Below are 27,995 nucleotides of genomic sequence, written 5' to 3' on the forward strand. Positions count from 1 at the left end.
GCAGATGAGTTAAAAAGATAAAGTGTTTGGATAAGCTGAGTTTGTACCAAGAAGCTAGATTTGCTATTCTCCCAAAAGTAAAGGGACCTACTGTATAATGTATGGCAATAATTTCATGGCTTTTTGCAATAATGTAACTTGAGCTTTGCTGAAGCTTCATATTCCATGAAGGTATCTGAAATGCCAATCTGTGCAAGAGTTCTTTTTCCCCTAACCATTTATGCGGCAATTTTCACAGATTTCTGGTGGGATATTGCAGACAAAGACTAAAAGGTTTTCCAGGACTTCATCCCTGTTCTGCTTTAAGTAGTTCTGGGGGATGGTCATCCCCTGGGTCTTCTCCACTTCAGTGCTGCACTGGGATCCCAGAACTGCAGCTTCCTTGGCCTGGAACTCTTTCTCCCTCTGCAGGTGATATTGTTCAGTTTTAGCCTGAGCTGCTTTGACCTGCTTTGGCCTCAGGGTTGTTTGCTTGTGGGCCTCACACACCTTCTCTGTGGCCTGCTTCTTGCTTGCAGTAGCTGCTGGATGCACTGTAACTGACTGGCTATGGTGGCAGCCTGTAGTACCAGTAGCTGTGGTAGTCCCCTGTAAGGAACTACTTGTGATTGTCTTTATTCATTTGGATTACAAAATGTAATAGGTTAATAGATTTGCACCGGGTTCATGAGCTGTGTTGACCTTTTCCACTAAATATATCTTATTTTTGAATAGCAGCTGTAATTGGAATCTTTCCTGTTTATGCTAATCCATAGTTGTTATCCAGAATCCATTTGACTCTTTCACAGGCCAAACAGGATCATGAATGATGATGCATCATTTTTGGGTGTTTTAAGTCTTTAATGGTGGCACTAATCTCTGCAGTTTCCTTAGGGATGAGTATTGATTTTGAAAAATGTGCTCTTTTGGTGGGTTGGGGGAAGTTCCAAGGGATTCCAGTTAGTCTCTGCTATCATAATAACCTTTACAATACTCTTCCTTAGCAGAAGCTCAGGTAGGGATTCAGGTAGTTCGTGAGTGTATCTGTTCCAACTTCGTATTACATCAATGGGAAAATAATGGCAGGATGGATCTATGCACCCATTGGATTTTCTGTGAGAAAGACTTGGGTCAAATCTTCATTTTTAACTGAAATTCTGTAAGTCCCACTTTAACTAGTAGATCATGTGACATTTGACATTCTCAGGGATTAATGAACCCTGGAAGTCTGTGTGTTTCCTTTTAATTTGTGCACCATCACCCAGTTAAATGGCCCCAATAGATGCTTTTAGGTTCTCCACCCGTATCTTGATTTGGGAGTTCAAGGTCCCAAGCTTTTTTATTTTGTAAATGCTTAAGCAGAACAGGTTGCCAACTTAAGGAGTCTTTGTAATTACTGTTGTCACCAAACAATCAAGTGCAATAGCCATTTATCTCTCAAAGCCAATTCTTTCACTGGCACTTTATCCCACACTGTACTACTAATAATTGGAGAATTACGATTCCATTTCATGCCATGTATTTCTGTTGTTTTTTCTCCCTGCCCCCGCAGGGAAATCATCTGTGCATTCATCAGCTATGTGAGCAAACCAGCCCCCAAATTCCTGCTATACTATATCAGTTAAGATCCCAGCAGGAAACAGCATTCATGGCAGATGGTTCAAACAAAGAGACTTTAAAGAAGTGGGGTTACTTACAGAGGGGTGGGAAGAGTTAAGAAAAGAAATTGTCCTATAGTTAGCAGAATAAATGTAAACTATCTAAGTAATTATATTTTGGGGTATATTTGTTATGGCAGCTTCACCTTTTCTGTAACTAATACAGGAATTTCCATTATTATGGCTGTGTAGACACTACTGACAGCTGAAGCATGATTATATTCCTTCTCCTTGTATTCTCTGAAGTTAAAAATAATTTAAAAGACATTTTTTTTTAAAGATTTTATTTTTTATTCGACAGAGAGAGAGACAGCCAGCGAGAGAGGGAACACAAGCAGGGGGAGTGGGAGAGGAAGAAGCAGGCTCCTAGTGGAGGAGCCTGATGTGGGGCTCGATCCCATAACGCCGGGGTCACGCCCTGAGCCGAAGGCAGATGCTTAACGACTGCGTCACCCAGGCACCCCTAAAAGACATTTTTATACCCTTTAACCAGACTTCTCCATTGTTAATATTTTTATCTCATTTGTTTTATCACCTCTTTGTCTTTCTCTTGTGCTCACTGTCTCTCATGCATACACATTTTTTTTTGCTTTGTTTTCTGAACCATATGAGAGTACATTACATACATCATGACCCTTTACCCCTAAACATTTTAGTGTGTATTTCTTAAGAATAGGAATATTCTTGTATAACCACAGTACAGTTATTAATCTCTATAAAATTATGTTGATATAATACTTTTATCTATTCTAATTCCCAAATTCTAATTTTGTCAGTTCTAATAATGTAAAAAGTGCTTTATAGCACTCCCCCCCACTATTACAAGATCTAGTCCAGTCTGTATTCATTTGCATGTATTTTTAGCCTCTTTTAAGCTGGGAAATTTCCACAGCCTTTCCTTTCCTTGTCTTTTATGATATTGACATTTTTTGAAGAGCCTCTCTCACCACTTAAATAAAACATTTCTCATTTTGTTTATCAGTTGCTTCCTTGTGACATTAAGATTATACATTCTTGGCCAGACTAGTATACTACTGCTAAGAATAGGTAATATTGCATTTTCCTTACAGTATCATGTAGAGTCACCTTCATTGATGATTAATTTTGATCTGCTGGTCAAAGTGTTGCCTGATTTCTCCACTGTATAATTACTGCTTTCCCCCATTGTTACTAGTAAGCAATGTACATATCCTGCTTTTCATCAAAATTTCCCCTTAGCTTTATCATTCATTGACGATTTTTGCCTGAAAAAAATGTTTACAGTGATGGTTGCAAGATGATTTTTCTTTCTTTTTTTTTTAATCAAGTTTTTTTTTTTAAGATTTTATTTATTTATTTGACAGAGAGATAGGGAGCCTGAGAGGACAAGCAGAGGGAATGGCAGAGGGAGAGGAAGAAACAGGCTCTGCACTGAGCAGGGAACCTGATGCGGGGCTTGGGGCTCGATCCCAGGGCCCTGGGATCACGATCCCAGGTGAAGGCAGACACTTAACCATTTGAGCCATCCAGGTGCCCGTCCAAGATGATTTTTCTAACTCAGCACTTCCTTTATATTTGCCATTTGGCCATCAGTGTTCTATAAGCAGTAGATTTCCCTTCTCCCTCATTTATTCATTTGTGTATTTATTATTAGTGTGGACTCATGTATTTCTATGTTTCCCAATAGTTTATAAGTCAATATTGAACTTAATAATTTTGGTGCTTAAATTGTCCGAGATTTGGCCAGTGGAAGCCTCTTCAAGCTAGCTCCTGTGTCCCTGTGATATACTTTTTTTTTTTTTTTTAGGACTTTTAAAATTGTATAGCACAGCAGGATGTTCTAGGATCATCTTATACCTATCCTACTCTAGCCACGGAATAAGCTATTTCTGTGAGGAGCCCTGGTTCCTTTTAGTGGGAAATGGTATTAGAGACTGAGATCTGAGTGGTAGGTGTGCTCATATTACATGGTATCTTTACTTCTAGGCCCTGTTAGAGGACAAACCTACAGATATGTATGTGTACATATACATACATGCATAAGCACATACATAAAAACACGCACAGAAATATGGATATATGCACATGAACGTGCATCAACTTAGACATATACATTATTTAGATATCATGAGTTCACACCGATATCTCCAATTTCAGTCTATCCCTACGTGGTTCTTTTTTCCTTTCCCATTCCATATTTATATCCCTTCTTCCAAAGTAGATCCCTGTCTCCTAACAACCCTCACATATGTATTCATTCACTCATTCCTATAACACATGTAAAGTAGTTTCAGAATGTCTTCTGACCATATCACTACAATAAACAAACCTCTGTTCTTCTCTTTCTAGCTAACTCCCAAAATCAAGTACTTCTCTAAGACTGTCCCTTGGAATCCTACGTACTTTCAAGTTCCTTTCCTGTAGCCAGAGCCATGAACTCCCAGGGCCCGACCCATGTTGAGTATTTTTGCATTTATTGTTCCACTTTTTTCTTTGATTTTTGTCTGTGCTTTCCCTAAGATTTCTGCTTCCCTCTGTTCCTTTTTGTAGAATCTTATCAGCCTTTCCTTCTCTACTTACTATACTCTTAGGTTTTTGATAGTAACAATGGGCTCATAGTAGAATTGCTGTTGGAATTCCCCCGTCCACATATGGTGGAGGTTGCAGTATTCTCTGTATCACAATAATGCAGAAGTTACAGGCTCTGTGTAGTTTTATGTCCCCCTGCCCCCCCAGGGGAGTAAAAGAGGGAGGGCTTTGGAATTAGGTGACCAACATTATTCTGTGAATATAGAAACTCTGTTTTTAAAAAGACTTTTAGATCACAGACAGACTAAAGTGAATATAAAGGGACATTATGAACAACTTTATGCCAATAATTTAATAACTTAGATGAAATAAATGATTTCAAGACCATAATTTACTAAAAACCAACACAAGATGAAATGGAAAGTTTTAATAGCCCTATATCTATTCAAATTTTTGAATTAATAATAAAAATCCATTTCGTAAAAAATATTTCTAGCTTAGTGTCACAGGTGAAATATATTAAATGTTTAAGGAAGAGAGAATATCAGTGTTACATAAACTCTTTCCAAAAATAGTTGAGGAAGGAAATGCTTCCCAGCCTGTTTATGAGGCCTATATAGTCTTGATATTAAAGCTGATAAAGATATTATAATAAGGAAAAATTACAATCAGTATCCCTCATTGACACAGATGCAAAAATAATATTAGCAAATGGAATCTAGCAATATACAAAATGGGTAACCTATCATGAACAATTGGAAACTTATTGCAAGAATATAAGATTGCTTCCATAACTGAAAATAAATCCATATAAAAACAAGAAGAAAAATGATAAGGTTTAACATAAAATGGGTTATAGACCTAAATTTAAAAGCTAAAACTATTAAACTTGTCAAAGAAAAAAATATTTATTTTTATAAAGAAAATTTTTATTACCTTGGAGTAGGCAAAGATTGCTCAGGCGTACAAAGCACTAGTCATGAAAGAAAGAAAATGATAAATTATGCTTCATCAAAATTAAAATCTAGTCTTTGAAAGATATCTTCAAAAGAAAACATTTTTTAATAAAGATTTTACTTATTTGAGAGATCGAGAGTGAAGGAGCACGAGTGGGGGTGTGGATAGAGGGAGAGGGAGAGAGAGAAGCAGACTCCCTTCTAAGCAGGGACCCTGATGTGGGACTTGATCCCAGGACTCTGGGATCTTGACCTGAGGCGAAGGCAGGCGCTTAACTGAGCCACCCAGGCGCCCTGAAAAGAAAACATTTTTATAAGGAAATGAAAAGGCAAGACTCAGACTGAAAGAAAATATTCACAATGCATATAGCTGACAAACGAGTTGTATCCAGAACATATAATGGATTCTTACTACTCAATTAGAAGATAGCCCAATATATAAAAATGGACAAATATTTGAAGAGACATATCACAAAAGAAGATTTACCAATGGCCCAATTAGGACATGAAAAGATGCTCAGCATCAATAGGCCCCAGGAAAATTAAAATTAAAACCACAATGAGATACGTCTACATATCCAGCAGAAAAGCTAAAATAAAAAAAAGACTGAAAATAACAAGTTCAGTTACTGGCTGATCACCTTGAACTTGTGACAGCTTGATTTTATGTTGTTGTGGGACAGATCTGTGAGAAGTCCAAGGTATTTCTTCAACTTCTTTGACTTGACTTGAGATCTCTTAACTCCCAAATTCTCTTCCCTGTGCATCTCATTAAGGCTTGGTTTTGGGCTTTGTTCGGTGGGTCTGGAGCAGGGCTTACTCTGGGGCATGGTTCTTACTCTTAAGGGAGCAGCCTTTCTTAGGGTGTTTACAAGGTGTTAATGAAGTCTCCCCATATCAGCTGGGCCAGGCCTTTAACATCCCCCAGCATTGCTTGACTGCTGCTATCTGTTCCGCTCCTTCCCCTGTAGCCATCGTCCTCTGGTCAGTCCTGCACAGTCTCTCCATGTGCATGCTCAAGTCGGTGCTCAACCAGGGGCTCTCAGGGAACTGTCTCACAGCCTCTACTTCTCCCAGAGTAGCTGTACCAGTTTGCATTCCCACCAAAAGGGTTCCTTCCCCTTTCTCTGCATCTTCGCCAACATTTGTCGTTTCCTGAGTTGTTAATTTTATGGTAGTTTTTATTAACAATAGTCATTTGTTGTGTGACAGAAAAGAGCATATGTAAGATTATTTGCAGTTCCTAATTTTTTAACACTAAAGATGATTTTTTTTGACATTTAGTATTTCTGCTTACCTGAGCCATTATTGTATCTGTGCAGTATTTTGCGCTTAAAGAAATTTTGAAAATGAGGAAATGATTAAAATTCAAAAATTTTAGTTCTCCAAATGCTACCTGCTGGTTACTTAAATTTTATATTGACTCCATACAATGTTTATAATGCAAATGTATTCCAATTATATTTTGATACAGGATAGCATTTATACATATATTCCAGCCATGCCAAGATAACACTGGTGTTCAAACAACAGTAGCTGGTCTGATGTTTAAAAGAAACACTTGCTCGCTGAAGGACATTCCTCTTGAGGCATGGACTGGAAACCATGTTGAGTATGCTAAGTGATTCCATCTGACCTGCAGAAATCACTATTGGTTACACTTTCACTTTGCACATATGTCACTGACAGAGCCAACTGGCTGAAGTAAGCTTTTTGAAATGGACATTTCTGACTGAGCTTTCGGACGGCTGAATTTTTAAATGTGAAACATAAAAAAACATACTGTTCACTGGTTGCACATTAAAAGCAAATGGCCAGAGGAAACAAGATGAACTATAAAAACTCATAAGATGAAAACATTAAATTTTGTGTACAATTTTATTATTTGTAGTAGGTTTAAAAATAGTTACACTTAATATAATAAGCCAACCTCCCTAAAAGAGGAAAAGATACACTATCAACCTCAGATATTACAGCAAAGGATACATTGATATACCTTAATAAAGAAAAGACTTTGACATTGTTCCTTTTATAAATGTTTAATCACAACTGTATGTAGGTTTTATATGTACTGAGTGAAGACTTGGAAAATTGATGTGAGTCAACGTATCGATGTAATTTTGACCTTTGAGGAAATGCAATCTGGGCTGGAAAAAACCATTCACTTGAGGCAAAATATTCTGAGTTTGAGTCTTTATTTTGCCATTGATTGACTTTGTCAGTATAAAACACATCCTCTTTTTAGGCTTGGGTTTCCCTTAAAATGTGGTTCTGTATTTGCCTGATCCTGTCATTGTCAGTAATAAACTATTATTTAGAAGTGGCTGAAGCTCTTGGTAAGAAAGCCATTTTTGTAAATTCAGGGTATTATTTTTATAGCAGCAGTAACTGAACTGGTGAAGGCAGAGCTCATGAACTCTGTGTGACATTGAAAGACCGCTGAATATTCAGAAGTAGTTACACAAGCCTTATTTAGTTAGGATTTACATAGGCTTCTGGGAAGCTCTCTGCTAGATACTGCTAGGGTTATAAGGTAAATACATGCCAGTGTCCCAGCCCTAAGAAAGAAAAGAAACCAGTATCAGAAAGCGGTATGAGTTACATGCTGACTTGTGCTAAGTACTTTACTAGTGATTTACTGACCGCGTAATCGAAGGTCTCATAATCGCATTTATTGAGTGCTTACTATGTGCCAGTTATTTTGCTGAGAATTGTTTAACTGTAGTCTATTTTACAGATGAGGAAACTAAGGTTTAAAGAATTTCTTTAAGGGCATGTAGTTGACAAATGGCAGAGTCCACATTTCNGAACAAACCCGGTTTTTGTATTTTTCTTTATTTTTTTCTTTCTTTATTTTTTTTTTTAAAGATTTTATTTATTTACTTGACAGAGATAGAGACAGCCAGTGAGAGAGGGAACACAAGCAGGGAGAGTGGGAGAGGAAGAAGCAGGCTCACAGCACAGGAGCCTGATGTGGGGCTCGATCCCACAACGCCGGGATCACGCCCTGAGCCGAAGGCAGACGCTTAACCGCGGTGCCACCCAGGCGCCCCTGGGGTCAACATATCTTCAAATGAGAAGCATGGGAGCTGGTATCATGACATATTTCTATGTTGAGCAATTCAGAGTGGGTCCCACTGATACTTTTTGACTGACCCTATATTGCTGAATGTGAAAAGCATTCCTGGTTTGGGATATTGGGGCTATTCCCAGTTGATCTGCATTTAGGATTTGCTTTGATGTTTGCCAGAGTCTTTTTTTAAGATTCTATTTATTTATTTGAGAGAGAGAGAGAGGGAGAGAGAGAGAGGGAGAGCCAGCACCAGCAGGGGGGAGGGGCAGAAGGAGAGGGAGAAGCAGGTTCTCCATTAAGCAGGGATCCTGACATGGGGCTCCCATGGACACTGGGATCATGACCTGAGCCGAAGGCAGACACTTAACTGACTGAGCCACCCAGGCACCTCTGATGTTTGCCAGTCTTCTTGTGGTTAGACTGAGTCTTCACCATTGAGGTGATTTCTGTTGTATATAAAACTATGTTGTACACAATTATGTCTGTAAACATAAAGGCTAGATTTAAGTGGTTTTGAGTACAATCATGTTTATGAAATGTGAAGATAGTTGATTCTCAGGTAGGCATACTGTGATTTTGTTAGTAATGTGAATTTGTTAGTAAATAAATGAGATCTATATGTTACCTTCTTTTATATATGTATTATTTGCCTATTGTAAGTTATCCAATTCGTGTATTTACCAATTTATATTTAATCCTATACCAACTAGGGCAAAAACAAATGCCAATGCATTTCTTAATTCTGAAATTAGTATGAAGTAACAACAATAAAATGAAACATTCCAAGCCCACCTTTTAAATGTAAGTTATAAAATTTCACTTGGCTAAGTAAGGGTAAGGGGAAAGAAATCATGTTTTATGGTTTTGATTTAGACTAAGAAATTTGTTTTACAACTACAAAATTAAAGCCATATACCTTTTCTAAAGTGTAAGAGAAAAATCTAAAGCCTCTCTTTTAAGTTTAGCAGTGCTTTTTGGCACATGCAGGTTCTCCTGTCCCAGTTGCATTTACCAACTGATGGCTCATCAGTAGCCCCCAGAGACTTCTTGGAGGCTCAGCTCTGCTGGTGTCTCTTTCTCCATAAAGCCCTCCTGGTCTAGCTTTTGGTTTGGTTATTTCTGCTTATTTATTTCTACAGAATTTGTTTATACCTTACCTTTAATTATTGCATGTATTAAGTTTTGGTGTAATGATTTGTTTCAGTATTTCTTGACCCCAGTATTTCTTTCTTGAGATAAAGGACTATATTTTATTCATATTTTTAATCTGTAGTACATAGCCCAGTTCCAGACATGTAGCAAGTAATTTAATGTCTGGAATGAATGACTAGGTAATTATATTTTGGTTTTAAAAAATATGTATGAGATTGAAATCACCAAATACATGAACTCCATGCAAAAAGCATTTATTTTAAAATAATTTAGTTTGGAATTAAAATATCTTCTTTTGGTTATTTTATTTTAATAATAAGAAAAAAAATGGGGAGAGGCGCCTGGGTGGCTCAGTCGTTAAGCGTCTGCCTTAGGCTCAGGTCATGATCCTGGGATCCAGCCCTACCTTGGGCTCCCTGCTCAGCGGGAGGCCTGCTTCTCCCTCTCCCCCTCCCCCTGCTGGTGTTTCCTCTCTCGCTGTGTTTCTCTCTGTCCAATAAATAAATAAAATCTTAAAAAAAAAGAAAAAAATGGGGAAACTGCTTTCTATTGTGGGAGATTATGTCCTTGATTAAATAATTCCTTTGCTTTTAAATTACCACTTGTGGGGGCACCTGGGTGGCACTGTTGGTTTCTGCTCAGGTTGTGATCTCAGGGTCTTGGGATTGAGCCTCCTGTTGGGCTCCATGTTCAATGTGAAGTCTGCTTAAGACTCTCTCTCTCCCTCTCCCTCTGCCCCTCCTGGCTGCATGCTCTCTCTGTCTCTCAAATAAATAAATTTAAAAAAAATTACCAACTTTGTTGCTAGGCAGAAACTGTAGAGTATTTTAATTTTGGAATACATTTATAGTGCTTCAGGCAATTCATGTAACTGAAGATAAAGCTTTTGTAATGTTCATATACTAGAGTGAATTTTTAATTGCTCATGATCTCTTTAAAAATTTCTAACAACCTTAACAAATCTTGCCAGATTGCTCTTCTTCACTGAGGTATGTAGCAAGTGTGAATTTGAAAACGCATTTGTGTTTGAATTTTAAATAAGGAGAGTATTTTGAAAAGGCAATCATGTTTATGTTTGAGGAAAAAACGGCCATCATTTCTGTCTCTTTTTATCTCTCTCTATATAAATATTTAATATAAATATATTATTATATATGTCACATATATAATAATGTACATGCAATATAAATATATATATTTAAAAGAAGTATTCTTGGTTAAAGACCAAATATAGTATAAGAATTTTAATCCTAAGAGGAAAACATTGCAATATATACACGGTGAAATGAGGGGTTCTTTGTGTATGAAAGGAAACAAATGTATAATTAGCAGTAGCAGACGCTATGGTGCATTTGAATATAACCTTAGTTTCTTATCTATGTAGCATGAACTCTATTAAAAATGGGAACATTTTCTTATTTCCTGTTGTGTGTGTGTGTTTGTGTGTTTGTCTTTGTCTAAGAAGTCAGACTCATGCACATGACTATGTATACGAATGATGGAGATTATATGGAATTGTACCTTTAAAATTGTTTTCTTTCTCTTATAACCAAGTCATCAAATTGGTTATGGTTGATTTTCAGGAAAAATCTAGATAATAGTTTCTAGGCTAGCATAATGGATATCTTTATTATCGCATGAATTGGAGGGTCAGGGTCATTGGCCTTGATTTTTGTTGGTTCTGCAGGTTCCCCAACAAGAAATTCCAATGACATAGAAAATGAAGGAATAATGGGGTGCCTGGCTGGCTCAGTTGGAAGAACATGTGATTCTTGATCTTGGAGTTGTGAGTGTCAGCCCCACTTTGGGTGTAGAGATTACTAAAAAAATAACTTAAAAAAAAAAAGAAAATTGAGGAATAAGTTGCTTCATCACCATTTCTACCATCATTTCCTTAATTTGGGTTTTCTCTTTTTCTCATCTACGTTACTGAAAGAGACTCCCTACTGGTCTGTATGCCTCTTACTTGGCTCTCTAGGCTCCCTGTTTCTTCCCTCCTTCCAATTCTCCATTCTGATGTTTTAAGGTAATCTTTCAAAGCACAAATCGGATCATGTCTTTGCCCTCCTTAAAATTCCTCATGGCTCCCATCATTTACAAGAAGAATAACAGGGCTTATATGAGTGACTGGCCCTACTAAACCCTCTGGTCCGATCTTACTTCAAACTCCAACTTGAACAATACTTTCTCATACTTCTGCCTATACAATGAAATACATTGTCCCTCAGTTTTTCGTTTAACCAAATCCTCATCCTTCGAAATTTAATTCAGGCTTCACTTTTTTTGGTGGGAGGACTTTGAAATCAGTTATACCTACCTTTGCCCTCTTTCCCCAGTCTTAGATATGCCTTTTATGTGAAACTCTTAAGACCATTTATGTATGTCTATATTACTTGTCTCATCACCATCTTATAATTTATTTCTGTTTCTTTCACTAGACTCTGAGTTCCTTGAGATCAAGGACTTCTTTTCTCTCTTCATCTATGATGTTTGGTATAACTTCTGTTTGTTTAGTATCCTAAAAACTCAAGGGGTTGTTTAATATTTTTATATTTGAGTGATTTTGCAGGTAGCTACTGGTCCAAAGGCTTGTGCCACTTTGTTGTGGCACAATTGTGTATAATTGTCAATTTGATTTTCTAACCTCTGTAGTTAGTAAATGTTTGCCTCTGTCCATTAACATAGATTTAAAGTTAATTTTTTCCCTTTCTTGATGTTTTCTTAAGTGAGTCTTAGTGTGTGAATGTGGTGATCATGGTATTTACTTATGAATAGAGTTTTGTGATTATTTAGATTTGTATTTTTAAAATTCTAACATGAGACATTCTTATTTATAATACTACTAATAATAACTAATTATTAGGTATATTTTATGAATGACTCTGTGTTAAGTTCTTTGTATGGAGTATCTTATTTAATTGGCAAAACAGTCTTGCCAAGTCAGTGTGATTAGCTTCATTTTATAGATGAGGAAACTGATGTTTATAAATTAAAATTTCTTGCTTAAGTTTATATAGCTGCTAAGTGCAGAGCTGAAGTTTGAACCTGGGTGGATCTGATTCTATAGACTGAGTTCCTAACTATTTTTTTAAATATATTTTCTAATTTATTTTTAAAATTTAAATTCAGTTAATTAACATGTAATGTATTATTGTTTTCAGAGGTAGAGGTCAGTCATTCATCAGTCTTATATAACACCCAGTGAATTCTTAACTATTATATGTTTCCCTGTTGCATTTATGATAGCAATTGCAAATAATAATTTGAAGCAGTGAGTTTATTTCAAGTTTTAAAAAACCTTCTTACAGCAAATATTCCAGTTAGGCTTAACTTGAGAGCTTAGTGGCAAAATAATATGTTGGAACACCAAGTTTTACTGGCTTTGTATTCTTTTAAAATATCTTTTTTTTTATAATAGTGTTTTTTTATTATTTTAGTTACCATACAGTACATCCCTGGTTTTTGGTGTAAAGTTCCATGATTCATTAGTTGCGTATAACACCCAGTGCACCGTGCAATACATGCCTTCCTTACTACCTATCACCAGCCCATCCCATTCCCCCACCTCCCTCCCCTCTGAAGCCCTCAGTTTGTTTCTCAGAGTCCGTAGTCTCTCATGCTTCATTCCTCCTTCTGATTACCCCCCTTTCTTTAACCCTTTCTTCTCCTACTNTGTTAATCACCATACAGTACATCCCCAGATTCCGATGTAAAGTTTGATGCTTCATTAGTTGCGTATAACACCCAGTGCACCATGCAATACGTGCCCTCCTTACTACCCATCACCAGTCTATCCCATTCCCCCACCCCCTCCCCTCTGAAGCCCTCAGTTTGTTTCTCAGAGTCCGTAGTCTCTCATGCTTCATTCCTCCTTCTGATTACCCCCCTTTCTTTAACCCTTTCTTCTCCTACTGACCTTCCTACTTCCTATGTTCCATAGATGAGTGAAACCATATGATAATTGTCTTTCTCTGCTTGACTTATTTCACTTAGCATTATCTCCTCCAGTGCCGTCCATGTTGCAGCAAATGTTGAGAATTCGTTCTTTCTGATAGCTGAGTAATATTCCATTGTATATATGGACCACAGCTTCTTAATCCAGTCATCTGTTGAAGGGCATCTCGGCTNAGTCCATAGTCTCTCATGTTTCATTCCCCCTTCTGATTACCCCCCTTTTCTTTATCCCTTTCTTCCCCTACCGATCCTCCTAGTTCTTATGTTCCATAGATGAGAGAAATCATATGATAATTGTCTTTCTCTGCTTGACTTATTTCACTTAGCATTATCTCCTCCAGTGCCATCCATGTCGCAGCAAGTGTTGAGAAATCGTTCTTTCTGATAGCTGAGTAATATTCCATTGTATATATGGACCACAGCTTCTTAATCCAGTCATCTGTTGAAGGGCATCTCGGCTCCTTCCATGATTTGGCTATTGTGGACAATGCAGCTATGAACATTGGGGTGCATATGGCCCTTCTCTTTACTACGTCTGTATCTTTGGGGTAAACACCCAGTAGTGCAATGGCTGGGTCATAGGGTAGTTCAATTTTTAACTTTTTAAGGCACCTCCACACTGTTTTCCAGAGTGGCTGTACCAACTTGCATTCCCACCAACATTATAGGAGGGATTCCCTTTTCCCACATCCTCTCCAACAATTGTTTCTTGCTTTGTCAATTTTTGCCATTCTAACTGGTGTAAGGTGGTATCTCAGTTTGGTTTTGATTTGCATTTCTTTGATAGCTAGTGATTTTGAACATTTTTTCATGTGTCTGTTAGCCATTTGTATGTCTTTATTGGAAAAGTGTCTGTTCATATCTTCTGCCCATTTTATGATTTGTTTATTTGTTTCTTGTGTATTGAGTTTGAGAAGTTCTTTGTAGATCTTGGATACCAGTCCTTTATCTGTAGTGTCCTTTGCAAATATATTCTCCCATTCCGTGGGCTGTCTCTTAGTTTTTTTGACTGTTTCCTTGGCTGTGCAGAAGCTTTTTATCCTGATAAAGTCCCATAAGTTCATTTTATCTTTTGTTTCTCTTGCCTTTGGAGATGTGTCATGAAAAAGGTTGCTTTGGCCGATGTCATAGAGGTTGCTGCCTATGTTCTCCTCTAGGATTTTGATGGATTCCTGTCTCACATCGAGGTCTTTCATCCATTTGGAGTTTATCTTTGTGTATGGTGTGAGAGAGTGGTCAAGTTTCATTCTTTTGCATGTAGCTTTCCAATTTTCCCAGCACCATTTATTGAAGAGACTGTCTTTTTTCCAGTGGATGTTTTTTCCTCCTTTATCAAAGATTAGTTGCCCAAAGAGCTGAGGGTCTATTTCTGGGTTCTCTATTCTGTTCCATTGGTCTATGTGTCTGTTTTTGTGCCAGTACCATGCTGTCTTTGTGATCACAGCTTTGTAGTACAGCTTGAAATCCGGCATTGTGATGCTCCCAGCTTTGTTTTTCCTTTTCAACAGTTCCTTGGCGATTCGGGCCCTTTTCTGGTTCCACCCAAATTTAAGGGCTGTTTGTTCCAGTTCTTTGAAAGAGGGCGTTGGTATTTTGATCGGGATAGCACTGAAAGTATAGATTGCTCTGGGTAGCATGGACATTTTAACTATGTTAATTCTCCCGATCCATGAGCATGGAATATTTTTCCATCTTTTTGTGTCTTCCTCAATGTCTTTCAAGAGTGATTTGTAGTTTCTAGAATATAGATCCTTTATGTTTCCGGTTAAGTTAATTCCGAGATAACGTATGATTTTTGGTGCTATTGTAAATGGGATGGATTCCCTAATTTCTCTTTCTTCAGTCTCATTGTTCATGTATAGAAATGCAACTGATTTCTGAGCATTGATTTTATATCCTGCCACATTACTGAATTGCTCTATAACTTCTAATATTTTGGGAGTGGATTCTTTTGGGTTTTCCAAATAGCGTATCATGTCATCTGTGAAGAGAGATAGTTTGACTTCTTCTTTGCCGATTTGTCTACTTTTTATCCCTTTTTGTTGTCTGATTGCTGTTGCAAGGACTTCTAGTACTATGTTGTGTATTCTTTTAAAATATCTTAACAGGTTAACATTGGGTTCTTTTTCTTTCCTCTTTCTCCTCTGTAAAATATTTGTTGAGTAGGTTAAATTGTCCTATTAATTCACACAGTCTGGATTTTGTTCGTTGTATCCCATAGTGTCCTATAGATATGTTCCTCTGTCCTTCAAATTTGTACATTTGTAGTTTGATCTGGCAGCTTTATCAGATTTGGATCTGATTTTTTGGGGAGACAGCTTGACAGCTGGTGTGTGCACTTCTGTAAGGAGGCACAAGATACCTACTTGTCTCTCTTTTTGTCTTCTCAATAGCCATTGATGACCATTTTATTAGGGATTCAAAATGGTTATATTCTGATTTTACTATTCCTTTATTATTTATTAGCCTAAAAACATCTAAAAAATAAATTTTTTATAAATAACCAACTATTTGGTTACCCACATATACATTTCATATAGGAAAGCCAGAATAAATGCTTAGTTCTGTGTTTTCAAAATATAGAGTTGGTTCCGCAGCATCCTCCAAAGATGACAAATTATTGATTTTGTTGTTTGCCTATTATTATGAACTCATGGATTTAAATATTTGACGCATTTCCATTTATTGAAGTTATCATTTTTATTAATGCCAAAAATCATCCCATCTTTGGCCAATAGAGCTTCTTCACGTTGGTTCCTGAGCCCTTTGATATAGCTCCACTAGTCTTTGTCAGCTTTCTTGCTTCCTGTTATGAGATGTTCCAGCCTCATCTTCCAGAACTGGAGTCAGTAATTTTTTAAAGGAGCCGGTTTCTTTTTTCAAGTATCATTTGAAGATCACAGTCTGGGTACTAGTGGTGCTCATTGCATCTGGTTGGTTATTGCTTTCGGGTTGTTTTGGTGGATAGAGTTAGGAAATATATATAAATAATTTTTAAAGATAAAACATATTGCAGGTTCATATTGATACTTCTAATTCGTATTCAGAACTACAGGAATTTTACTTAGCCTCAGTGATCTTATATACACACATATGTGCATGTGTTCTGGACCTATTGGGAACACTGCCCTGCTCATTGGTTCTCAGACTTTTTTTTTTTCTAAGACATCCAGAGCTGTAGCACACTCCCTTTAGTCGTAAAGGATTGGTGGCAATAATTGTCATTCTCAAGGGAAGAAAAGAGATTGTGGGAGAGACTATAGATTCTCAACGGTGGGTGAATGTCAGTGTAGTTTGAAAAAATGATTCTTACCCTTACCTTCTTGAGAATTCATGCCCTAAAGAGGAAAATTTGTATTTGTCCTATACTCTCCAAAATAGAGATTTTTTTAGAATTTTGCATGTTAGTATGGAACATAATTTTTAAAAAACATTTATTTATTTATTTTAGAGAGAGAGAGAGAGATAGATAGAGTACATGAGTGGGGTGGGCAGAGGGAGAGGGAGAGAGAATCTCAAGCAGCACAGACCCCAGCGCGGGGCTCGATCTCATGACCCCAAGATCACGACCTAAGCTGAAACCAGGAGTTGGATGCTTAACCCACTGCACCACCCAGGTGCCTCTGGGAGATAATTTTTAATGGATTTTAAACCGTTAGATGATGTTAGTTTTAAAGGTTAAACAAATACCCAGGTCTACTTTGTTAGACATTCTTATGTTGTTATGGGTATATCTTATAGCTCTTTTATTGGTAGGTGTTAGGTAAGTACTACCAGAATAGAGAAATCTCTTCTCTCACTTCCGATTTTATGTGGAACAAAGAAGAGGATGTAAGAGCTGTACAAAATATGTATTTGTGTTATCAAGATTGATACTCAAAATGTTTAAAAAGATTAAACATAGAATGAATCAGCAATTCCACTTTTTGGTATATACCTCGCAGAAAATAAAAGCAGGAACTCAAGCAAATATTTGTATACCCATATTCATAGCAGCATTATTTCCGATAGCCAAAAGGTAGAAGCAACCCAAATGTCCCGTGACAGTTAAATAGATAAACAAAATGTGATATATACATACAATGGAATGTTATTCAGTTATAAAAAAGAATGAAATACTGACATATGCCACTGTATGGATGAACCTTGGAGACATTATGCTATGTGAAATAAGCCAGAGTCACAAAAGAATAAATATTGTATGATTCCTTTTATATGAGGTCCCTCAAATAGCAAGAGATTCATAGAGACAGAAAGTAGAATGATGGCTGCCAGGGGCTAAGTGGAGGAGGGAATGGGGAGTTAGTATTTAATGGGTACAGAGTTTCAGCAGGGAAAGATGAAAAAGTTCTGCAGACAGATGGTGGTAATGATTGTACAACACTATAAATGTACCTCATGCCACAGAACTGTACATTTAAAAATGGTTAAAATGAAAGATTTTGTATTATGCATATTTTACCCTAATTAAAAAAAAATACACAAGTATCCCAAAAAAGTGGGATGAAATGAATTTAAAAAAGTATGAGTGATAATACAATAGAGTGATAATACAATAGAGTGATAATACAATAGAGTGATAATACAATAGAGTCCTTAAAGTCTCTAATCTTTATTTAATTGAAACAATTAACAATTAAAAATAAATAGTAATTTGAAAAATAAATCTTAACAGAAAACTTTTAAAACTTTTAATTTCCCTTATTACAAAAAATACACTAACAAAAGGAAGGAGGGGGAACTTCCTGTATCTCTTTAGGTCTATTGATATAAAGTTATACTTGATCTTGAGTCAAGGGTGTGCTAAAGGAGGTGAGGACAGATAATTAAAATTGAGAATGAAAGAAGAGGTAGGCTTTATTTTTTTATTTAGTTTTTTAAAGATTTATTTTTTTGAGAGAGAGAGAGAGAGAGAGAGAGAGAGAGAGGGAACATGGTAGGAGGAGCAGAAGGAGAGGGAGAGAATCTCCAGCAGACTCCCCACTGATGTGAAGTCCAGTGTGGGGCTTGATCTCAGGACCCTGAGATCATGACCTGAGCTGAAATCAAGAGTCAGAGGCTTAACTGACTGAGCCACCCAGGTGCCCCATTAGGCTTTATTTTTTAAACTATTTTAAAGAAGTAGGTAGTTTAGGTGCTTGGAAAATCTGAATTAGTGTGTCCTTCAAAAGAAGCAGATAAGAATGACTTTTTGAAGGAAAATTAATTATTTTTGTCTTTAGGGTTTGATTTCTAATTTAAACATAAGAGGTTTATTCTCTTTGCCAGGGTTTCTTATACTGTTGGCACTATTGGCACTTTGGTCTAGAAAATTATTTGTTGTGGAGGCTGGCCTGTGTTATTGTGGGATTTTGGTCTCTACCCATTATACGCTAGTAGCACCTACCTCATCCCCGACACAGTGTGAAAACCAGAGAGGCACGCTCACTGCTCTACATTATAGGATTAATGTTAACAACAATTAAGGACTGCATCTTGGGTATAACTTATCCCTCTCTTTTTTTCATTTAATTAATTAATTGATTGACTTTTATTTTAATTCCAGTATAGTTAATTTATAGGATTATATTAGTTTCAGGTGTACAATATGGTGATTAAAGAATGCACTTGTGTGAACACTGGGTATTGTATGGAAGTGTTGAATCACTATATTGTATACCTGAAACTAATATTACACTATATGTTAACTAAGTGGAATTTAAATAAAAACTTAAAAAAAGTGACTCAGCAATTCTATACATTACTTAGTGCTCATCTAGATAAGTGCACTCTTAATCCCCTCTACCTATTTCACCCTTCCTACTCACCTCTCCTCTGGTAGCCATTAGTTTGTTCTCTATAGTTAAGCATTTGTTTTTTGGTTTGTCTCTTTTTTCTTTGTTCATTTGTTTTGTGTCTTAAATTCCACATATGAATGAAATGATATGGTATTTGCTTTTCTATGGCATTTCGCTTAGCGTTATACTCTGTAGATCCATTCATGTTGTTGCCAGTGGTTAGATTTTATTCTTTTTTATGGCTGAATAATATTCCATTGTGTATATATATACCACATCTTCTTTTTCAATTCATCTATCGATGGATACTTGGGCTGCTTGCATATTTTTGGCTATTGTAAATAATGCTGCAATAAACATAGGGATGAATATATCTTTTCAAATTAGTGTTTTCATATTCTTTGAGTAAATACCCACTAGTGGAATTAGTGAATCATATGGCGCCTCCATACTGTTTTCTGCAGTGGCTGCACCAGTTTGCATTCCCACCAATAGTGCAAGAGGTCTCCTTTTTTCCACATCCTCACCAATGCTTGTTTCTTGTGTTTTTGATTTTAGCCATTCTGACTGGTGTGAGGTGATATTTCATTGTGGTTTTGATTTGCGTTCCCCTGATGATGAGTGATACTGAGCATCTTCCCATGGGTCCCTTGGCCATCTGTGTGTCTTTGAAGAAATGTCTCTTCATGTCTTTTGCCCATTTTTAAATTACATTATTTGCTTTTTGGGTGTTGAGTTTTCTAAATTCTTTATATATTTTGGATACTCACCTTTTATCAGATATGTCATTTCCAAACATATTCTCCTTATTTTCAGTAGGCTGTCCTTTAGTTTTATTGATTGCTTTAGTTTTGTTGATTCTCCCTTGCTGAAGCTTTTTATTTTGATGTAGTCCCAATAGTTTATTTTTCCTTTTGTTTCCCTTGTCTCTAGAAGACATATCTAGAACAATGTTGTCATGGCCGATGTCAGAGGAGTTACTGCCTGCGCTGTCCTCTAGGACTTATTTGGTTTCAGGTGTCACTTTTAGGTCCTTAATCCATTTTGAGTTTGTTTCATTATTTTGCATGTAGCTGTCCAGTTTTCCTAACACCATTTGTTGAAGAGACTGTTTATTCCCCATTGTATATTCTTGCCTCCTTTGTTGAAGACTAATTGACCATATGATAATCATAGGTTTATTTCTGGACTCTATTCTATTCTGTTAATATATGTGTCTATTTTTGAGCCAGTACCATACTGTTTCAATTACTACAATCTTTGTAATATAACTTGAAATCTGGGATTGTAGTATCTTCAATTTTGTTCTTTTTTTCAAGATTGCTTTAGCTATTTGGGATCTTTTCTGGTTCCATACAGATTTTAGGATTATTTATTCTAGTTCTATGAAAAATACTGTTGGTATTTTGATAGGGATTAATCTGTAGCTTGCTTTAGATAGTATGGACTTTTTAATAATACTTGTTCTTCCAATCTATGAGCATGGGAGACCTTTTCATTTGTTTGTGTTGTTTTTAATTTCTTCCCTCAGTGTGCTGTAGTTTTTAGAATAAAGGTTTTTACTTCCTTGGTTAAGTTTATTTCTAGGTATTTATTATTTTTGGAAAATTGTAAATAGGATTGTTTTCTTAATTTCTCTTTCTCCTGCTTCATTATTAGTGTATAGAAATTCAGTGGATTTCTGTCTATTGATTTTGTATTCTATGATCTTACTGAATTCATTTAATAGTTCAAGTAGTTTTTTGGTGGAATTTTTAGGGCTTCTATAGGTAGTATCACATCATCTGTAAATAGTGAAAGTTTTCCTTCTCCTTTACCAGTTTGGATGTATTTTATTCCTTTTTCTTTTCTGATTGCTGTGGCTAGGACTTCCAGTACTGTGTTGAATAAAAGTGGTGAGTGGACATCCTTATCTTGTTCCTTCTGAGAGTTTTTCCCCATTGAGCATAATATTAGCTGTGGGTTTTTCATATATGACCTTTATTATGTTGAGGTCTGTTTCCTCTAAACCTATTTTGTTGAGGGTTTTTTTTTTTTTTTTAATCATGAATGGTTGTTGTACTTTGTCAAATGCTTTTTCTACATGAAGCGAAATGGTCATATGGTTTTTAATCCTTTCTCTTGTTGATTTTACCCTTTGTTTCTTCTCCTGTTACAAGTGTTAGATCTGAATTAGAATTTTATATATGTTATTTTTGACAAACCATGAGAAGTCATAAATTCATAGGTTATCCCTTTTAGTACTACACTTTTTTTTTTTAAGGGAGTGACCAATACCAAGCTTTCTGATTAATGTTTCATACTCTAAATGTTTTAATTATTACTTTAAAATTACTTCTTTTTTAAATTACAGAGGTCATATGTAAAGAATTTAGCTGGGGGCCTGGGTAGATCAGTCAGTTAAACATCTGCCTTTGGCTTAGGTCATGATCCCAGGGTCCTGGGATCGAACCCTGCTTCAGGCTCTCTGCTAAGTGGGGAGTTTGCTTCTCCCTCTTCCTCTCCCACTGCTCATGTGCTTTCTCTCTCTCTGAAATAAATAAATAAGACCTTAAGAAAAATTTTAAAAAAGGATTTAGAAAAATACAGAAAATCATTAAGAATAAAATATAAAGCACCTTTAATCCTAAAATTTAGGTATAAACAGAAATACGTGTAGTTGTAAATCAAGTATTGATAAAAATGCAGAATGATTTTGGTGAACTCTTAGAGACACTGTAGATCAAAATAGAATCCTCCCTTCCTGGGTTAAAAATGACAAACAATGACTGTAAATAGTTCTTGATTTTTTAAAATAATAAAGGTGCTACGTCTCATCAGTATATTCATTTAACTTAATTTTGACTGATTTGTGTAAATAATTTTGATAACATGTAATGAGGATATTGTGAGATTAAAAAAGGCTTGTTTATGAATGAATTATTCATCTGAGAGATTAACATTCATTTCCTTCTATGTGTGTAATGTACTTTCTTATATAACACATAAAACCTTTCAACTGTTCATATATATAGCCTAGGTGTATATGTTTACCTATGTGTGTGTATATGTTTCTATATATATCTGTATCTGTTTCTAATTTTATAAACAATAAAATCTAGGTTTAAACAGAAGCCATAGTCTTTGCCATATAATTGAAAAAATGTGTTTCCATGTAGGGAGACCTAAGGAAAGTAGTAACTCTCAAACAATTCATCTGTTTAGAAAATGCTATAGGACTTTACCTGTTAAATCCATAATTCTATCACAGTTGTTAAATTTTATTAGAAGAAGCATTTGTTCATTGACTTAAACTTTTAATAAAATTTAGCAATTAGAAATTTCCCAGAATGATGCATGCCATGACTATTGGAGAAATAGAGGGCATCAAGAAGTGAGACATTGTCTGGAAAACTGAAATAATCTTATAGGTTAAATCTGAATCTTGGCATTGATAGTTTAGGTGGTTAATGATGATGCTGAAATGTTAATTTATTTTTGCTTTTATTATTTCCCTTAGAATGTACCACAGCAATTTTGACTTATTTCAAGTAGTTAGTAAAATGTTACTAGGTTGTAAATATATTTTTATTAATTCCAAATAATCTGTTCAAGATTGTATTTTATTTATTTTATCTTGGAGAGGGGAGTTCTCATTACTAATTTTTTGGTATCTTTGTTTTGGAGTCATTAGAGATTTATTAACGGCTTATTTTATACAATATTAAAGAATGTGGAGTTTCTATAAGAGGAACAACATTGTGTTTCATACATTTATGTTTTTGTTAGACAAACCATCTTTTTTTTTTTTCCTTATGAAAGCTTCTGGTATTATATAACTGGCATCCCAAAATGTGAAGTCAGTAAAGAACCATTAAAATATCTTAGATGGAGAGTATATTTTATTTAAGAAGGAAAAAAACAAGACAACTACAGGTTTTTTTTCTTGTGTTAAAGTTATCTTTTAATAAAGGTATTAACTTTGAGATTCCTATTGTCTTTCCAAAAACTAAGAAAAACAAACATTTTTTTGACTGCACACTATAGTTACGTGTCTGGTACTGTGCCAGGTGCCTCTATATGTTTCCATTTAATTTTTCTAACAACCTGCGAAGTAGATATTATTCCCATCCTACAGATGAGGAAATTGGCAGTCAGAATTCTATGCATTCATGTATATTGGTGTATATGTGTATGTGTATGTATACATACACATATGCAAAAATATATGTATAAATAAATGCACACACATATATATTAAAAGATTTGGAAATTTCAAGGTTTAAATGGCAATCTCGGGAATAGAGAAAAAAAATTCTTGGGAAATAATGATTTTTTTCCATCTTCATTGGATGGACGATAATAAAAATAGTGGTTTTATAATGTAATTTATTTCTTCTCCTTTATTTTGCTTTTGCTGATATATTTTGGTTTTAAATTTGACATGTGACAAGTATATTTTAATACTTTTTTATAGGAATACCATCACATATTTTACTATGCCAAGGGATTTTTTTTTTTTTTTTAAGTAGGCTTCACACCTAGCATGGAGCCCAACCCAGGGCTTGAACTCACAACCCCGAGATCAAGACCTGAGCTGAGATCAAGAGTCAGACTCTCAACTGACTGAGCCACACAGGCACCCCACTGTACCAAGGGATTTTACTAGTTATCTCAGAACATGGACCAAAGAAGAGTATGTTTTGCTTTTTTGAGGAATGAGAATTTTGCATCTGGTAGCATTAAGTAGGTTAAGGAACTTCCCTTACTTTTCCACATAAGAATATGTATTTTTCTTTTCCTGAAACTTACCTCTTTCTTTAAGACAGAATTCAGATCTGAGGTCTTTGAAAATATACTTGAGGTAGATCATGAAGGACTTGACTTTCTCTTCAGCAGTAGGTGGCAATCTTAGCGCATTTACTTTTAATTAAAACCAGAGCCCACTGTTTCACTAGGGAATTTATTGTTACATTTAAGCAATGAGGATTTTAAACTTGGGAGTGGAGTGTTCTCTTATAAACCTTACATTGCATTTGGGCCTCAGGACTTAAAAAAGCTGTTGACTGCCCATTGTGCATTAAAAAGGTTAAAAGTCATCATTTTAATAGCTTTGTGGCATTTTCTTTCATTATAATGCTTGTTTTATGGGTTTTATAAAGGTCCATTAGAATACAGCAGCTTCTGTTGGAAGGACATTACATTAAATTCTTGATTTTACTGGCAACTTTTTTTTTGGGGGGGGAGGGGTAGTGGGGGAGGGAATCTCAAGCAGATTTCAAGCCCAGTACAGAGCTCAACATGTTGGGGGGCTTGATCTCACAATCCTGAGATCATGACCTGAGTGGAAATCAATAATCCAACCCTTAACCCACTGAGCCACCCAGGTGCTCCTACTGGCAACTGTTTTATCTTTGACAAAATTGATTGGTCTTTTAAAGTTATACAGAGAACTGAAGATGGAAACATTTGTGCACTGATCTATACAAAGTGAGATTTTATGTACACATACGGAAGTGAAATGGAAAAGCAGAGGTGCTCGTCTGGACAATTCTGACTCTTAATGACCTTTACCTGAAATATTTCTCATGTATATATATTTACATATATATGTAAATTGTATATGTGTATATATACATATATATATACACAATTTTATTTTTCACTTTGTGTGATTATAAACTATTAACATTTATTCATGAACTTTAGATCAGTAGTTCTTTTAGTGTAGTAGGACTGCTTTAAGGAGTATTTTTCCTTATACTGCTACTATGTTAATTGTTTATAAATCTGAGACTACAGTTAAATGAATAAAAAACAATTATATGACTGGTTTACTGTTAAGTTTTGTGACTAATTGTGATTATTAATTGACTTCTAGAGATTAATTTATAAACGCATACATACTTTAAACAGAATGAGCTATACTGTCTAATCCAGGCAAAAAGCCTTATAAATTGTAACTGTCTTTCCATGTCAATAAATATAAATCTACTTCATCATTTTTAATAAAGGCATAGGGTTTGTGTTTTATGCATATATAAACATAATTAATTTCTCTATATATACACTGCTTTTAATATTTTTCTTTTTATAATCTTTATAAACTTATCTTTAATTCTTTATGTGTTTATTAAAAACATAAAATTAATATGTTCTTATTAATAAATAACAATAACTGAAAACCCCTTTTTATTTCCTTCCTGCCTATGAAATTTCACTCTTCTCCCAGGGTAAATAGTTTGCTGAGCAGCCTTGCATGACATACATTGTTAAGTGCACTTACAAACATATTTGGTTTTGTTCTATGTCAGTGGGATCACTGTATGTGAGTTTGTAACTTGCTCATTTCATTTACGTGGACAGCTTTCCATGTTCAAACACATAGACTTACCTTGTTCTTGTATGGGCTTCATAGAATATGGATATTTCATAATTTATTTAACCATCAAGATTCCTTTCAAAATTTACTGTTGTGGACAGTCTCTTTTTGCATTCACTCCCTCTACTTGGATTTATAGACTCAGAGTAAAGGTCACAGATGATTATACCATTGGACTGACTGTGGCATGTATTTTAGCATTAATTTTTTTCCTCCTTAGGAGTTTGGTTTTATTTGTTGGACTTCTGATGGAGAATAGAAGCAGTTAGCTAAGCTAGAATGAAAGTTTGCAGAGAATATGATCACATAAGCTGAGTGCAAGAGGTCCCTCACTTCTCATTTACCACATTTATATAGTATATTCTTCTTCTTTTCAAAGATTTATTTATTTATTTTAGAGAGAGAGAGAAAGAGTGCAGGAGGGAGGGGCAGAGGGAGAGGGAGAGAGAGAGAATCTCAAGCAGACTACCCACTGAGTGTGAAGCCCGAGGCAGGGCTCAGTCTCACAACCCTGAGATCATGACCTGAGCCGAAATCAAGAGTCAGACACTTAACTGACTGAGCCACCCAGGTGCCCCTACATAGTATTTTCTTTTAACAATCATTTTAATTAACCTTTTCACTGAAAGCCCATTTGATTAATTGAAGAGTTCTGGAAAGCTACTGAAGAAAAACCATAGCAAATTGGCAGGAATAAAAAAACTAACAAGATTCAGTCAGACAAATATCTTTTGAATGAGTGCTATTCCTTCCCTAAGGATCTTTCCACATGGCTGGAGATACGAGAGTAATATACATAAAGCTGATATGATACTGAACAACAGAAGGCAAAAAGGCAAATTAGTTAAAAGACTTTAGGCAGAAATGATGACCTAAATTTTAAAATAGCTTATTTATACTCTTTCCAGAATTAAGTAGATAATAAGTATTTGGCCCTAAAAAGACTATTCTTAATACACAAAATAAAATTAAATGCCTTCTGAATATATAAAATCTCTATTTTTATGGATGAGAAAGGAGGGAAGAAAAGTGAAGAGAGAACAGAGATCATGCATTCAACTCATCAAAAAGTACTTGATAGAACTTCTAGAGAAGCCCTGTTTCTACTGACTAAAATGTTATCTGAGCCATGAAAATCCCAGATTCCTGTTGATCTTCTTCTTTACCAGGATAAAAGCATTGAATAAAAAGATGTGAATAAGCATTAATTACTGAATAGCCTACCTAGAAAGAAGTGATACCTTTCTTTTCACAGAGTAAAAAGTCAGCAAAAGTCAGAAAATAAGTTAAAGCAATATGATTTCTCTGAAAGATGACAAATACATTGAGGGCCATCAAGAGTAGAATAACTGTGCTTCAAATGTTCCAGCACCTCAAGAGAAGACTGGATTCAAAATTAATCAGTAGGAAATATTACACAATGACTTCTGTTGTTCATGGATTAAAAACTTGAATGTAAGAAACCGTAAAACTAGAAGAAAACACAGGAGGTAAGCTCTTTGACAGAGTCTTGGCAATGATTTTTTTGAATTTGACACCAAAAGTAAAGGCGACAAAAGCAAAAATAAACAAAAGACGTATAGCACTGTATAAGTTTAAGATGTACAGCATAAATGATTTGACTTACATGTATTGTAAAATGATTACCACAGTAAATTTAATTAACATCCATCATCTCATATAGATATAAGAAAATGAAAACAAAAACAAAAACATTTTTTTCCTTGTGATGAGAACTCTTGTGATCTATTCTCCTAAAAATTTCCAAATATTATTTCTTAATAAAACTAGAAAGGAAAAAAGAGAACATTTCAGCACCACCAAAATCAGAGGGGAAATAGAAATACTAGAAATTTTATACTCAAAATAAAATTGCTTGACGATCAAAAGTGGGCATCAAAAGTGGGGGACTTCTTCATATCATTACAATTATTAAAGCAAAAATGTGTTCATAAGATTTCATGCAAATTTAAAAATAAACACTACCTAAATACAGCGCCTTCCCCTAACCCTCCCCCCTGCCAAACATCAAACTCAGCTTCTGCACAGCAAAAGTAACCATCAACAAAATGAAAAGGCAATCTACAGAACCAGAGAAAATATGTGTGATCATGTATCTGATAAGGAATTCATATCAAAAATATATAAAGAACTCATATAAGTCAAAAGAAGAAAATCTCCAAGTAATCTGATTAAAAATGGGCAGAGGAACTGACTAGATATTTTCCCAAAAAAGACATACAGATGTCCAACAGATACATGAACAGGTGCTCAACATTACTAATTATCAGGGAAATGTATTTCAAAACTGTAATGGGATATCGCCTCACACTTGTTAGAATGGCTGTTATCAACAAGAGATAACAGGTGTTGGCTAGGATGTAGAGAAAAGGGAACCCTTGTGCACTGTTGGTAGGAATGCAAATTGGTGTGGGCACTATTGAAAACATATGGAGGTTCCTCAGAAAACTAAAAATAGAACTACTGTATGATCTAGCAATCCAACTTCTGGGTATATATCCAAAGGAAATGAAAACGAAAGTTCAAAGAGATAGCTGGACTTACATGTACATTGCG

At 35.4% G+C, this 27,995-nt stretch overlaps 1 protein-coding gene and 1 pseudogene across 5 annotated transcripts in view; one reads left to right on the top strand and one right to left on the bottom strand.

Moving 5' to 3' along the window:
* The window catches only part of BBS9 (Bardet-Biedl syndrome 9), a 429,330-nt gene that overhangs the window by 55,119 nt on the left and 346,216 nt on the right, over positions 1-27,995 (top strand). The window lies entirely within an intron of this gene.
* LOC105238763 lies at positions 211-27,991 on the bottom strand (annotated as a pseudogene).

This window comes from Ailuropoda melanoleuca, chromosome 1, assembly GCF_002007445.2.
Source record: "Ailuropoda melanoleuca isolate Jingjing chromosome 1, ASM200744v2, whole genome shotgun sequence".
In the NCBI taxonomy this organism is placed as follows: Eukaryota; Metazoa; Chordata; class Mammalia; order Carnivora; family Ursidae; genus Ailuropoda; species Ailuropoda melanoleuca.